Source organism: Schistocerca piceifrons, chromosome X, assembly GCF_021461385.2.
Source record: "Schistocerca piceifrons isolate TAMUIC-IGC-003096 chromosome X, iqSchPice1.1, whole genome shotgun sequence".
NCBI lineage: Eukaryota > Metazoa > Arthropoda > Insecta > Orthoptera > Acrididae > Schistocerca > Schistocerca piceifrons.
The window spans coordinates 214,489,371-214,502,460 of NC_060149.1; positions in this window are offsets into that span (position 1 = coordinate 214,489,371).

The window sequence follows — 13,090 nt, forward strand, 5'->3', positions numbered from 1 at the left end:
ATTGTGGTTCTGATACTTTTACTCCATATGAGTGGGTGTTTAGCATATCCATACAGTCTGCATTTTTGTTTTCATTTATGATGCTATATTGTTTCCAATTGTTCCTGCGAATTAGAGAACGAACACCTTCTCTGTACAGTTATATACCTGAATTCTATTTTCATACTGCCTCTGATTTACGTATTTTAATTCTATGTATTGTTACTTATGACACTATGAAATTGGTTGAAGTTTCTGTGCACGTAGTCTATATACAGTGATTTCATTATGTAAGATAACTTGATGCGGCTGAAATTGTTTTACTAAACGAGTTTGTTGGTGTGTCGAGACATGTGTATAAATTTTCAAAATGTTTTAGTTTATACTATGTTGTACTTTCCATGGCAGATGGCTGTAAGGAAAATTTTGTTAATATTTTGACAGTATGGCAGCTTTAATAATATCTTGAGACAATTATGTTCACATTTTTCACTTATTCTTAGGTTTTTTATGTATGACGATGTAAAATAACATTCTACATTATTTATAGAATGTTTTAATTTTCTGTGACCTGAGCCGTTTCCAGAATGATTTGCCTTCATGTGTTCCACTTGCACTTAATACTCTGTCATTGAGTCTATAATATTAATGTACCATATATCGAGTGTTACCTGAGGTAAGTAGGTATTTCGCTGCTCTTCGGTGTGGTGTAGGATCTCTTACTGCCTGTTCAGTAGCTTTGGCGATGTATTCTGTACTGAGGAAGCTTGTTAATTCACTTTTGTCTAATGCTTTGTCACGAAATTACGAGACGCTTTATCTATTTTTGTATCTGAGTTTCATATAGAGGCTTGCTTCTGCCATGATGATTCATGATGATTATGAGTTATATCACACTGTATTACGATTTCAAGGTGTAAGTTCTGAGTAAACTGTGTATGTTTATTATATGTGTGTGTTTACTGTTCTTACGATTCTCTTTCTGATGACGCATTGTGACTTATTTTCGTTTTCCATTCTGTACTGACATTAGAAAATGACCTATTAACAAGTGAAACATGTTGTGTAATAAATTTTGAAGTAATACAGCTGTGTGCAGTTATTAGTTTTCAACATCATAGTTTTTTGCGTGAGATACTTTGCAGTTATATTTAACGTGAGTAACATGAGGTCTTTATTCCAGTTCGCAGCTTCCTTAGAACAAATGGATATCAGTATCCAATTTTCATTCAGTCGTCCGGGCTTTCAGGTTCATTATCTCATTTCCCTTCCATTCGTCACATAATGTGTTGGGTATTAATATGAAAGTACGGTGATTTTCTTTGACCTTTATTTATAGATGGTCATTTGAAGACACGGGACCTTTGAACAGGATTTGTATATGAAATATGAAATTTTGTATTCAATTTCTAAACGATGTATTAAGGGTTCAAGTAGTTTGGATTTCTTACGAACTAATTTTCCACTACTATGATATTTATTCAAATCTCTAGATGTGTTTACTTTAGATCTACGTCCTTGAACGTAATATGTTCGCATTAACAACATTTAAAGCAGAGAGTAAATAAACAATCTTCAGTGGCGTTAAGATTTTTATCCAATGGAATTTTCCTCTAGCAAGGTAAGTTTATGTTGCTGTTGAACTTCAAGACATCTGCTTACAGAGACGGAGACCTGTAGATAAATATCTGGTGTAGCACTAGCTCACATAATTCCCATTTACTAGGTGTTGTAGGATACAGTGTGCAAATACATTTGAATCGCACGAATTACAGCTATGAGGTGTAATTCATATAGCGAGTAACTGGAGGAGATTTGTTGTAAGAAATATGGTTTCAGTTTTGTCTTGATTTATCTTTTGTTTAACTTTCTTTCAATTATAGTGTTTTGTTATTAGAAAGTTATTGGTACTACGAAATTTAGAAACAAAGTCAGATTACGTTAAATCACATATGGGTCAGCCACCTATCTAAGGGTGTAATGTTTTAATGGTCATAGTCACTTATGAACTCACAGGTTAAAGCATAGGTATAGGTTTCCTGAAAATCTAAGAAACTGATAAGTAGATGATGCCTTCGTAGAAAATCCTGATGTATAGTCGCTTCCTGGTGGGTCAGTTTATCACGAATAACATGACATCTTCGATGTCCAGAGCAAAAAGAAAAGAGATGAGTGATAGGTTTTAATATTTAAATAACTTTACGATGGATCACCTCTTACCGGTTCCTGTGAATCTAACGAGGACTCAGGTAATAAATACCGTCATCGACAGGATGTTTAACTCCAATATTAGTTCTCCTTTGAGGTTTCAGAAGGCAGAATAAAACAGTTTGTAGCCGCTAGCTGACTGCTATACATACCATAAGCAGTTTAATAGCACTGTTAGGTTTTCATTACTGTTGCCTGTAGTGCGCCAGACATTTTGTTTATTTCATCCTTTATTACAAATTATATTAAATTCGGACGTGAGTTAGGAAATATGAAGGAATAATGGATGAGAGCTGGGCCGAAGTTGACACTCAGCAAGTATTTGTTCCTGTAGATAGTTAGGCGCAGGCGTAATCTATTTCAATAAATGTTACAGTAGCGGGAAAAAGTAGCGTGGGTGACAGTGATTGGCGTAAGAAGATCGAGTAAACCTTGTAACGCGACAGTTTGGGTGCCAGAACAGAATACTTTGATAGCAAATATTAAACTAAACACGGAGTGGCCACAAATGTAGATCGAAGGATGAATTTCCTGCATTGATTCTTTTAAAAATGGTTCAAATGGCTCTGAGCACTATGGGACTTAACATCTATGGTCATCAGTCCCCTACAACTTAGAACTACTAAAACCTAACTAACCTAAGGACAGCACACAACACCCAGCCATCACGAGGCAGAGAAAATCCCTGACCCCGCTGGGAATCGAACCCGGGAACTCGGGCGTGGGAAGCGAGAACGCTACAGCACGACCACGAGATGCGGGCTGATTCTTTTATTAATGAACTGAAAAGTAGATGTTTTATGACACAGTTGCCACTATGTCACCCAGCCGGAGAAACCAAAGGTTACATGAACATTGTGGAAATTCTGTTGCTGAAATTTAACATGGAAGGAAATCAGCATCTGTTCGGAATATTAAGTGTAACTTAGGTGATGTTGATATTACACTTTCATGCTGTCTGCCGTTAAGTTAAGCGGTGCTTAAAAGAGAGTATAGGGACTTCGAAATTATGCCACTTTGTAAGGTGGCTATAATTTCGCACCTTACAGACACTCATCTACATACTTTGCCGTGATCTACAATCACAATTAGGTATCATTTGATAGGTTGTACATCGTATATATGAATACTTAAAGAAGACTGACATTGTCACGTATGCCATGTAAATAATTTTTAACGCTTTTGCATGAAAGGTGATGGAGTGTCTGTATTATCAAAACGGCGTAATGAATGATTGCATATACGAGTAGTGGAGATGAAATGGCAGTCATAACTCAAGCCCAGGGTGGAAAAATCCGCACAGGTGTGTTGGTCCTGCCTGACACAGGAAGTGCCAAGACGAGTGTCACCTCGGAAATCACACAGGCTGGGTTATTTCCAAGCATTTTTACTCAGAAGCGTACCATTGTATGAGTATAGGTATTTCCTCGCAAACTTCCCGCGCTGGACGACAAAAGACTAAAATATGGTTAGTCGGCGTTCGGAGGCATCTGTAGAGAGGGAGAATATTCCGTAGTTTCGTGAAGATGATTAGCCTTCTGCAGTTACAAGGGAGGGGAGCCGAGTCTTGCTGGGAAGCCAGTGGTAGAGAGGAAGCGGTCTTCCGTCTTGGAGCGCCCGTGTGTGACGGTCGCTCAGTATCCGCTTTGTTGGTACAGGTGGACTTGCTGTCTTTGCTCTAAGGAGAGTTTATAGTTAGAACGGTTAGGCACTGTACTGTTGCGAACTTATACGATTCTGGACTTCGACTTCGCCTTCGGGTTGGAAGTCGTTGCTGAGTACGCAGCATTCAGTGATTGAGAGCACTTCTTCTGCCTATACTTACGTTGAGACGTTATTTGAACTCCGTCTTTGTGGCTGGGAGTTCGCGTTTCTCGTCTGTAGAACACAGAGAGGAGAAGACAGTATTAGGGTCTATTAGTCAGAGGACCGCCTTCTGACGTCCTAGTGTTGGAAAGGGTTTTATTTTGTGGCTGGAGTTCTTCCATCGTCAAAGACGTGTACGAGAACCATCACTCCGACGAACCGGACGTAGTACATACGGTGATATTGATAATTGCTTCGGCTTATTAGAGCTATAAAGCTAAACAGCTGTGATCACGCTAGTTTATTTCCACTGAGGTTCCACACCACCATAGATTATCTTTGAAAGTAGTGTCTTCTAGTGTTTGGTACGTAGATGATGTCAGTAATTTCGCGTTTATGTTAGATCGTGTGGCCATAAAAAGGGGCAGAGCTGGGCAGTTGATCAGAAATTTTAGTTAGGAAATATAGACATTTGTAATAAAGGGTTGTTATTTAAACTACAATAAATGTAATAAGAAACAACGTTCATCATTTAGTAGTATTATTTGCCTTAATCATTCATTTAAGTTGAGGTTGTAATTTATATGTTAAAGAGCATTAAGAGATCCTAAGATCTGCTTCAGGGGGTAGTCAGACAGGACCAAACCATCATTTTAGCGTTCCATCTTTTTCCGTTGCGCACATGCATTTTACACTCGCCTGGAGTAGCGTCTTGGAACTTCGCGACTGTTTTTGGTGTGAGATGTGTAGAAGAGGGTAGTCCTGGCCATAAGAAGTACCGAACATTGGCTTTAATTTGAGGAAGCAAATTCTGAGAACATACGTTTGGTGCACAGCGTTCTTTGGATGTTCAAATGGTTCAAATGGCTCTGAGCACTATGGGACTTAACAGCTGTGGTCATCAGTCCCCTAGAACTTAGAACTACTTAAACCTAACTAACCTAAGGACATCACACACATCCATGCCCGAGGCAGGATTCGAACCTGCGACCGTAGCAGTCGCACGGTTCCGGACTGCGCGCCTAGAACCGCGAGACCACCGCGGCCGGCTCTTTGGATGTGAACCGCGGGCTGTGGGTAGACCAGAGAAGAAGAAAATCGAAGTGATTGAGATGTGGTGCTATAAAAGGATGTTGAAGAGCAGGTGGACTGATAAGACATGAGGAGGTTCTCAGTAGAATCGGCAAGGAAGTGTCACTGACAAGAAGGGACTAGATGATAGGATACGTGTTCAGGCACCAGGGAATAACTTCGATGGTATTAGAAGGAGGTGCAGAGAGTGAAAACTGGAAGAGAAGAGAATCACTGGAATATATTCAACAGTAACTGAGGATGTTTGATTTCGGCGCTACCTTGAGGTGGAGGGGTTGGCACAGAAAAGGAAAATAGAGTGATGAGGAAAATGGTAAAAAGTTTTGTATCTGGCTTCACGGTAGGCGAAGTCGTATCTCTTTTATTGTACAAGACAAATGCACCACACGTCGCTAGCAACATCGAGTAATCGCTACATAACGGAGGACAATAAAGGAGCAGTAGAAATTCAAGAAAGGATAGCGAGTGAAAATCGTTGCTATTTTGCCTTGCAGAATGTATTTAATTCCAGGAATGTTAGTAAGAATACAAAAATCAAAATATACACGACCATATTAAGACCTATAGTAATATATGGATCAGAAGGCTGGGTATTGACATTAAAGGAGGAGAACTGGTTATTGAGATAGGAAAGAAAGATACTGAGAAGGATTTTTGGAACAGTGAGAGAGGTACATGGCTGGAGAGTAAGGAAAAATGTAGAACTACAAATACTTTTTGGACAGATGGATATTGTTGTTAAAATTAAGCAGGGAAGAATAAGATGGGCAGGACAAGTACAGAGAATGCCAGAAACTCGGAGTGTCAAGAAAGTTTTCATGGGAAAACCTGATGGGAGAAGGAGAAGAGGTAGACCCAGGAAAAGGTGGCTGGACGATATGGAAGAAGATCTAAAGGCGATGGGAATAAGAAATTGGAGAAGGAAGGCGATGGACAGAGAAGAATTGAGGCAGGTGGTACAGGAGGCCAAGGTTCTTCAAGGACTGTAGAGCCAAACAAGAAGAAGAAGAAGAATCGCTACATCTGCGAGGGGCAGGAGTGTTACGTCTATCGCCGAGCCAAGACCGACACCAGTTTGGACCTTAGTATACGTAAATACTGTATCCAAACAACAGCACCCTGTGCGGCGTATCTGCCCGACGTGGCGTGAGTGGAGCCTGTGGCAGGGCAATTATATAACCCACTATGAAGGTAGCTCACACTGAAGCACAATACGACCAGGTTAACGGATTTTATCGCTGCGAGCTTTTGCGTCAAGTGCGGCAAACAATAGGGACGTCAGTTTCCGTACAGAGGATGGACGGATATAATACTGAAGTGACCGTCACGTTGGAACAAGAGGCTGAACTTGTGGGATTATAAACAGCAGTGTGCCTCAGTTGCTCTTTTAAAGGAGAAAAGTTCAGGCCATCCTACAATTTTCTCCTCGACTATGAATGAAACACAGGAGATCAGAAGACAATTTTGTAATGCGGCCTGAGAAACTGAATCACGTCCGGTTAATCATTGTCAACTTTACTGTCGTTTTAGAAGCAGGTGAAGTTAGAGGAGCCAAGGAGCTAGAAGTAGTCGGTTGTACGAGACGAGGCGGAGCTTTAGTAGAGTAGAGCGAAACGCGCGCAGAATATCTGCGGCCGCGGGGGGCGGCGAGCACAATGCGGCTCCGGCTCCCCTAATCTGTGCCAGTCATTATCTCGCTACTGAAACGTCTTCCTGTGTAATCCGAGCTCCCCTCCCACCCCCCTAATAATCGCCACTTTTTCTGATTTCCTCCGCGCAAAAAACAAAAAACCTTTTGTTGGAAATGACGACCTGCTATTGTTCTACAAGACAGCAATCAAATCCCGACAATGAGAGCGAGGGAAAAGCGCCGCAGATAAAAATCGAAAGGGATTAAAAAGGCGCGGGAATAGTCGCTGCCAGAGTAAAATGGAGCCCGTCCACGCTCTGAACTGGGTCAAAGTCCGACTCCCACTCGAGCTGTGCGAAGATATTGTTCAGCCTTTACCGCACGTGAGATGTGTGTGTGCCCACTACTTGATCGCGCAAGGGGACGCATGCGATAGGCGAGGGATATCAGCATATTGTATAAGATTTCAGCCCAGGATTTCCACACTATAGACAATACCCTGTATAAGCAAATACGGGTCACGTATAATTGTCTCTTCGTGAATCAAGAAAAAATCGCATATAACCCTCGTTGAGTGAAGTGCTACAGGGGCTATTTAATTATTAGGCACTAAACTACAACAGCTAGTACAACCCAGATGTAAAGATACATGTCCTATGTTACCAGACAATGAAGCGTAGGAAGAGGTACGTAGAGATAATTTATAATTAAATAGCGATGTTGCATCTCGAAGTTTCACTAATTATTTCTTCCTCTCCTTCGACTTTGAAGTAGGAGACTTATGTAATAGGATTAGTCAATCCCCTTTCCTGGCCCGACAAGATTGCGAATGCTCTTAGAAAGGAAAAGGTTGAACGTAACTGAAGAAAAGGTATAATTTTTAAATTGAAGACACCGTAAATACTATTACGGAAAGAACTGGTAATGTTAACCGAGACTCAGAAGCACTAAACAGAGGAAAACTGTAAAGAAAATCTGGTTTCTGTATTCCACATGCGTTAAAAGTTAAGAAAGGACAATATGAAATTTACGTGTTTACCAAGCATAAGGATATAAATGTGATATGAATTAAAGTCCGTTAATTTAGCACTACTGAATTCAAAATTGACTCTAAATTTTGCTTGTTAGCTCTGGTTTTTATTTGCAGTCATTACTTATAATTACACTTTTTTTCCCCTACAAATCGGGTCCGCACATACAAATAGGTACCTGACCGTCGCGAGATTTTCATTTCCCGATAATTAGTATAAGAAAGTTTTCGTGTGTTTCGAAGTGCTTTCATGAAAATCATGTTGTGCTACAGTTCTAGCTGGCAATCTGTAATTAACAGGGGCGTAGAACAATGTTTCGTACACGTGCAAATACTACGACTAACTTCTATTATATTTGCGGTGAAATGAAATTTGCTTTCCCGCTAATTTCTGTTACTTCTTGCACAAAAATAGGCATATGTTCTGTATTTTAGCTGTAACACAGGAAACCACAACAAAAGTGAGCGCGCTGGACTACGTATTCGTTCAACTTCAATGCGTGGAAGAATAGTAAGAATGTTTTATGCCGTGTGATCTGCCGATAATTTGGTGAAGACTCTCCAGTCACACCAGCGACTGCTATTTTTGTATGGTTTCCTCTTTAAATAAATGAGTACATGATGAAAAAGCTCACCTCAAGACCACAATAAGTGGTGCACAAGTTCATATTTAGGAAACGTCTCTTTGCAGGTAGCCAGAAAGTTTAAATTCAGGAACTTTAATTCATCATTTTATGTGCACAACACTCTTGGACACATTTTTCCAAATGGTAAACACACCAACTTTGGAAAAGAGTGAAATATACAAAATCACTTTTAATTGGCGGAGGTTCTATACAGCTCAATCTGGAAGGGCAATATGCACCCGATTGAAGGAACACCATAGAAGTTGGAAACTTAGAAAAGATACTCTACTTTTGCAAACCACCTTCTTAAAGAAGTCCATAGTTACAAGGTCCAATATATAGTCTTACATCATAGCCATAAAAGGAGGAAGGTGAACTACCTTGAAATAATGGAAATTAATAAACGTATGTCCATTTGTCCAAGCTTAGTAGTGAATCACCAGACACGGTTCCCTTACTCACCAGTTCTAACTGCAAATACTACAAACAATCCTGTCCAGGCCCTGTGGTAAACTGACACTCTTATTCACATGCCCCATTTTGTCCTTTATTTCAGTTACTATAATTTTACTCGCTCTATTAAAAAAGTTTTATTTTGTATAATCACAGCTGCTTCACTTACCTGCCTAATCTCAGAAGTATATCTCCTCTGTTTGTAATGTAGGACCTGTTAAGAAAAAGGTTATTTTGTTCAGCCATTCCACCGGAAGATGTTACCGAAGTTTAGTGTTCAGTTTATTTTTTTCTCACAATAATTTCTGTAATTTGTTATATAATTCGGTAGTTAATATGTCACGTACTTTATCTAAGTTAAATAATCTTGCATCGGATATTCACAGAAATAATTCGTCTCGTTTAATCCTAAATCAAACACTAACATGTGTTGTATTTGGAAACAGAGAAGTTGCACTAGCTTAATATCTATGATCAAACAAAAATTTCAGTACCAAACACATTTATCTGTGTACCTGATGATGGCGTAACAGCAGAAAACCTGTCTGTGAAATAAATAATGAATATTGTAGAACATAACATCAGTGCCGTGAGTGATTTCATTCATAATATAATTCAAATTTATTCGTCGTTTCTTGAAAATATAATTATCTTGATATTGAGAGCCTGTCAATAAATTTGAGGTTAATTTTTTGACTGTGTGACCCAAAGAACACATAGAAATCATTTCCTGTTCACTATAACATTCAGTTGTCCAAAACATTTTGAACAGACAACTATCTTTAAGTGAATTAATCCTCAGACGCAGTCCTCAGATCTGGTTCGAATCTGTTAGTCTCCATGTGTTGCATGTACGCATGTACTGCTGACAGCAAGGTCAGAGACGACACACTAGTTAAGACATAATGTGCACTACGGAAATAATGGGTCATGACATTGCTGAAACAACCGTTCAAACACAGATATAGGCAAATAATGGGAAACCTGCGTGAGACTGACTGGAGTGGACTTGGAGTTCAGCGTTTTATGATTATCTCACGTCGTTGGATCCTGAGTGAACTAACTAATAAGCGGGCATTATGTTGCTGGTAATTCAGACCTCCAAACGTAGTTTGCCATTTCCATATCTCCCCTTCTCTCATCACGCCATTATCTCTCGTTGTGACAATCCACACGGCAAAATACACATCAATGTTATCGAAACTGCAGCTACACACGCACACACACACATACACACACACACACACACACACACACACACACACACAGCAAAATACATAGCATCACTATCGAATTTTCAAGTAGAGAGCAGGCATCTCTCGTTCTCTTCTGTATGTAAGATGTACCACAGGGCTGGCACAGAATAACAACGATTTTCATAATTATATTGCTAATGAAATAAGTGATTTTACTAACATAACGCTAAACACTTCCGCGAATATGTTTTTCTGTCTATTAGGAAAGGGCTAGTAGCAGAAATGAGATAAAATTTTAGTATTTTCTCTGGAGTCTAATGCATAATACGCATGGGACAAAAAGAAGACGAGTGTGAAACACAGTTTTCATTGATGGTCTGTGGCATTTTAAGTTAGGATAAGTGGGAGCTGCAAAGTAAGGCTCATCAGGAAGTGTTAAAAACAACAGTTTCTATCGTCAGCCGCACATGATTACTGATCTAGTGTTGAAACAGTGGCAGATATATCGCAGGATGTCACACTGGACAAAGTTGACATGAGGTGTGTGTACTGCACAGTTTTCTGCATTATGAGTTCTGTTGGCGGGAATAAATGAGTATCGGACGACTATAGTACCAACAATATTTCCAACACTGAATACTGTAATTGTATAACCAATTACTCTTATACGTGCATCTTTACCGTTGTGTTGTAGTATACCATTGGTTTCAGGTAGCTTTAAAAAGAACTCGCCTCGTCCCGATTCAGAAGAAAACAACTAAACAATGCAGGCAAAGGGTAATATTTACAGCGAAGGAAAAACAATAGCTGAATGGATGTTTTTAGTTAGCAGGAAGCGGCGAGCTGCAGCGGAGCGCGAAAGCACGCCTGAGATGTGACGGGGGAGAGAGCTCTGCATTGTGCGCCGTGCCTCCCGAAGGATTAATCTGCTGCGGAACAAAGCCCTGTCACAATGACAACACTTCAAACACGTGCACCATGCTGCATGCCTGCCTGCAAACCGTGTTTCGCGATACGCGCATACCTGCATGTTGCACGTTTTGTGAAGATTGTTTCTCAACCATTTTGAGAGTTGCTGCGTAACTTCGTACCGTTGAATAAGGTCGAGAACTGTCTGAAAGATGCAGGGAACACAGTGGGTTCTACATCCTCTTTATTATCCATGGTATTAACTGTAGCGGTTTTCATCAAAGTTCGACGTTCTTATGGGTTAGCCGCGACGAATGCACAATTTTCGAAGACTGGAGCGCTACCGTAATGTGTTTTATTGTCAACGTTTATACCACATTCATGACTACGTTTTGTGTTTTTATACTTTTCAACAATGAAGCCAATTCCTAATTGATTTTCTATTTTGCATCACTGCAGCAGATGACTCGTACGTTTATGCTGCCCACCCAACACCATCAGCTACAGATCAGAGAGCGCGAAAAAATCGTGACTTGATCACGAAATTAGGGACTCTAGTTGCTTAGTCAAATTAGTCACAGTACCTGTTCCGTCGGTCTCAGGATACACCTTTTTGGTTCAAATTGTTCATATGGCTCTGAGCGCTATGGGACTTAACATCTGAGGTCATCAGTCCCCTAGAACTTAGAACTACTTAAACCTAACTAACCTAAGTACATCACACACATCCATGACCGAGGCAGGATTCGAACCTGCGACCGTAGCGGTCTCGCGGTTCCAGACTGAAGCGCCTAGAACCGCTCGGCCACACCGGCCGGTGATACACCTTTTTCTAGGCGCACGAGTTTTCAGAAATGGAACCAGTATGGTAACGGTGTTGTCATGCTGTGGATAGCTGTGACACGTGGCATCCGAACTGCAACACCAGGAACGATAGCAAATAACGAATTTTTGCTTATTATGCTTGTACAGCATATTAGGACGAATACATGATTCAGTTCTTTTCCACTCCATTGACTGGTTGATACAGCAGTTGTTACGAATTATTTCAATAAGTAACTGCTACTCAAAGATCATCGGATCAGTAATAGTCAATCTTATTACGACTCAGTATTGTTTTTGAAAATGTTCACATAACTTTGTCTTTTTTGATTTTTCTTCGTTTCATTTCAAAGCTTTCGATCACTTTTTATTGCAGAAATGAACTTCCGTTTTTCGGTAAATTTTTGCGTTTCTGGCCTTGTTTTGCTTGTTGGATGAGAACCGTTTTTTTGCGTATTCGTCCACACATGTGGTGGCTTCGTGTTTTAATTCTGAAGTTTGCGTATTTGTTTATTTATAATTATTTTCCTGCCAGATGCAATGAAATGAAATGTCGTGTGGCTAGGGCCTCCCGTCGGGTAGACCGGTCGCCTGGTGCAAGTCTCTTTAGGTGACGCCACATTGGTGACTTGCGTGTCAATGAGGATGAGATGATGATGAAGACAGCACAACATCCAGTCCCCGAGCAGAGGAAATCGAACACGTGCCCCTTGCACGACATTCCGCCACGCTGTCCCTCAGCTATCTAGGCGGACTCCTACCAGATAATTATATGTTATTTCAACTGGCGGTCCATGTTAGTGCATACACTGTCCGCTACGAATTCTACGGCAGCACTATTTCCATATGTCTAAATTGCACATTAGTATATTTTATATTTACTTATCTTACTTTACTACTTTACTTAAAGTAGTAAAGGAGTTTTGCTATTTGGGGAGCAAAATAACTGATGATGGTCGAAGTAGAGAGGATATAAAATGTAGACTGGCAATGGCAAGGAAAGCGTTTCTGAAGAAGAGAAATTTGTTAACATCGAGTATAGATTTAAGTGTCAGGAAGTCGTTTCTGAAAGTATTTGTATGGAGTAGCCATGTATGGAAGTGAAACATGGACGATAAATAGTTTCGACAAGAAGGGAACAGAAGCTTTCGAAATGTGGTGCTACAGAAGAATGCTGAAGATTAGATGGGTAGATCACATAACTAAAGAGGAGGTATTGAATAGAACTGGAGAGAAGAGGAGTTTGTGGCACAACTTGACCAGAAGAAGGGATCGCTTGGTAGGACATGTTCTGAGGCATCTAGGGATCACCAATTTAGTATTGGAGGGCATCGTGGAG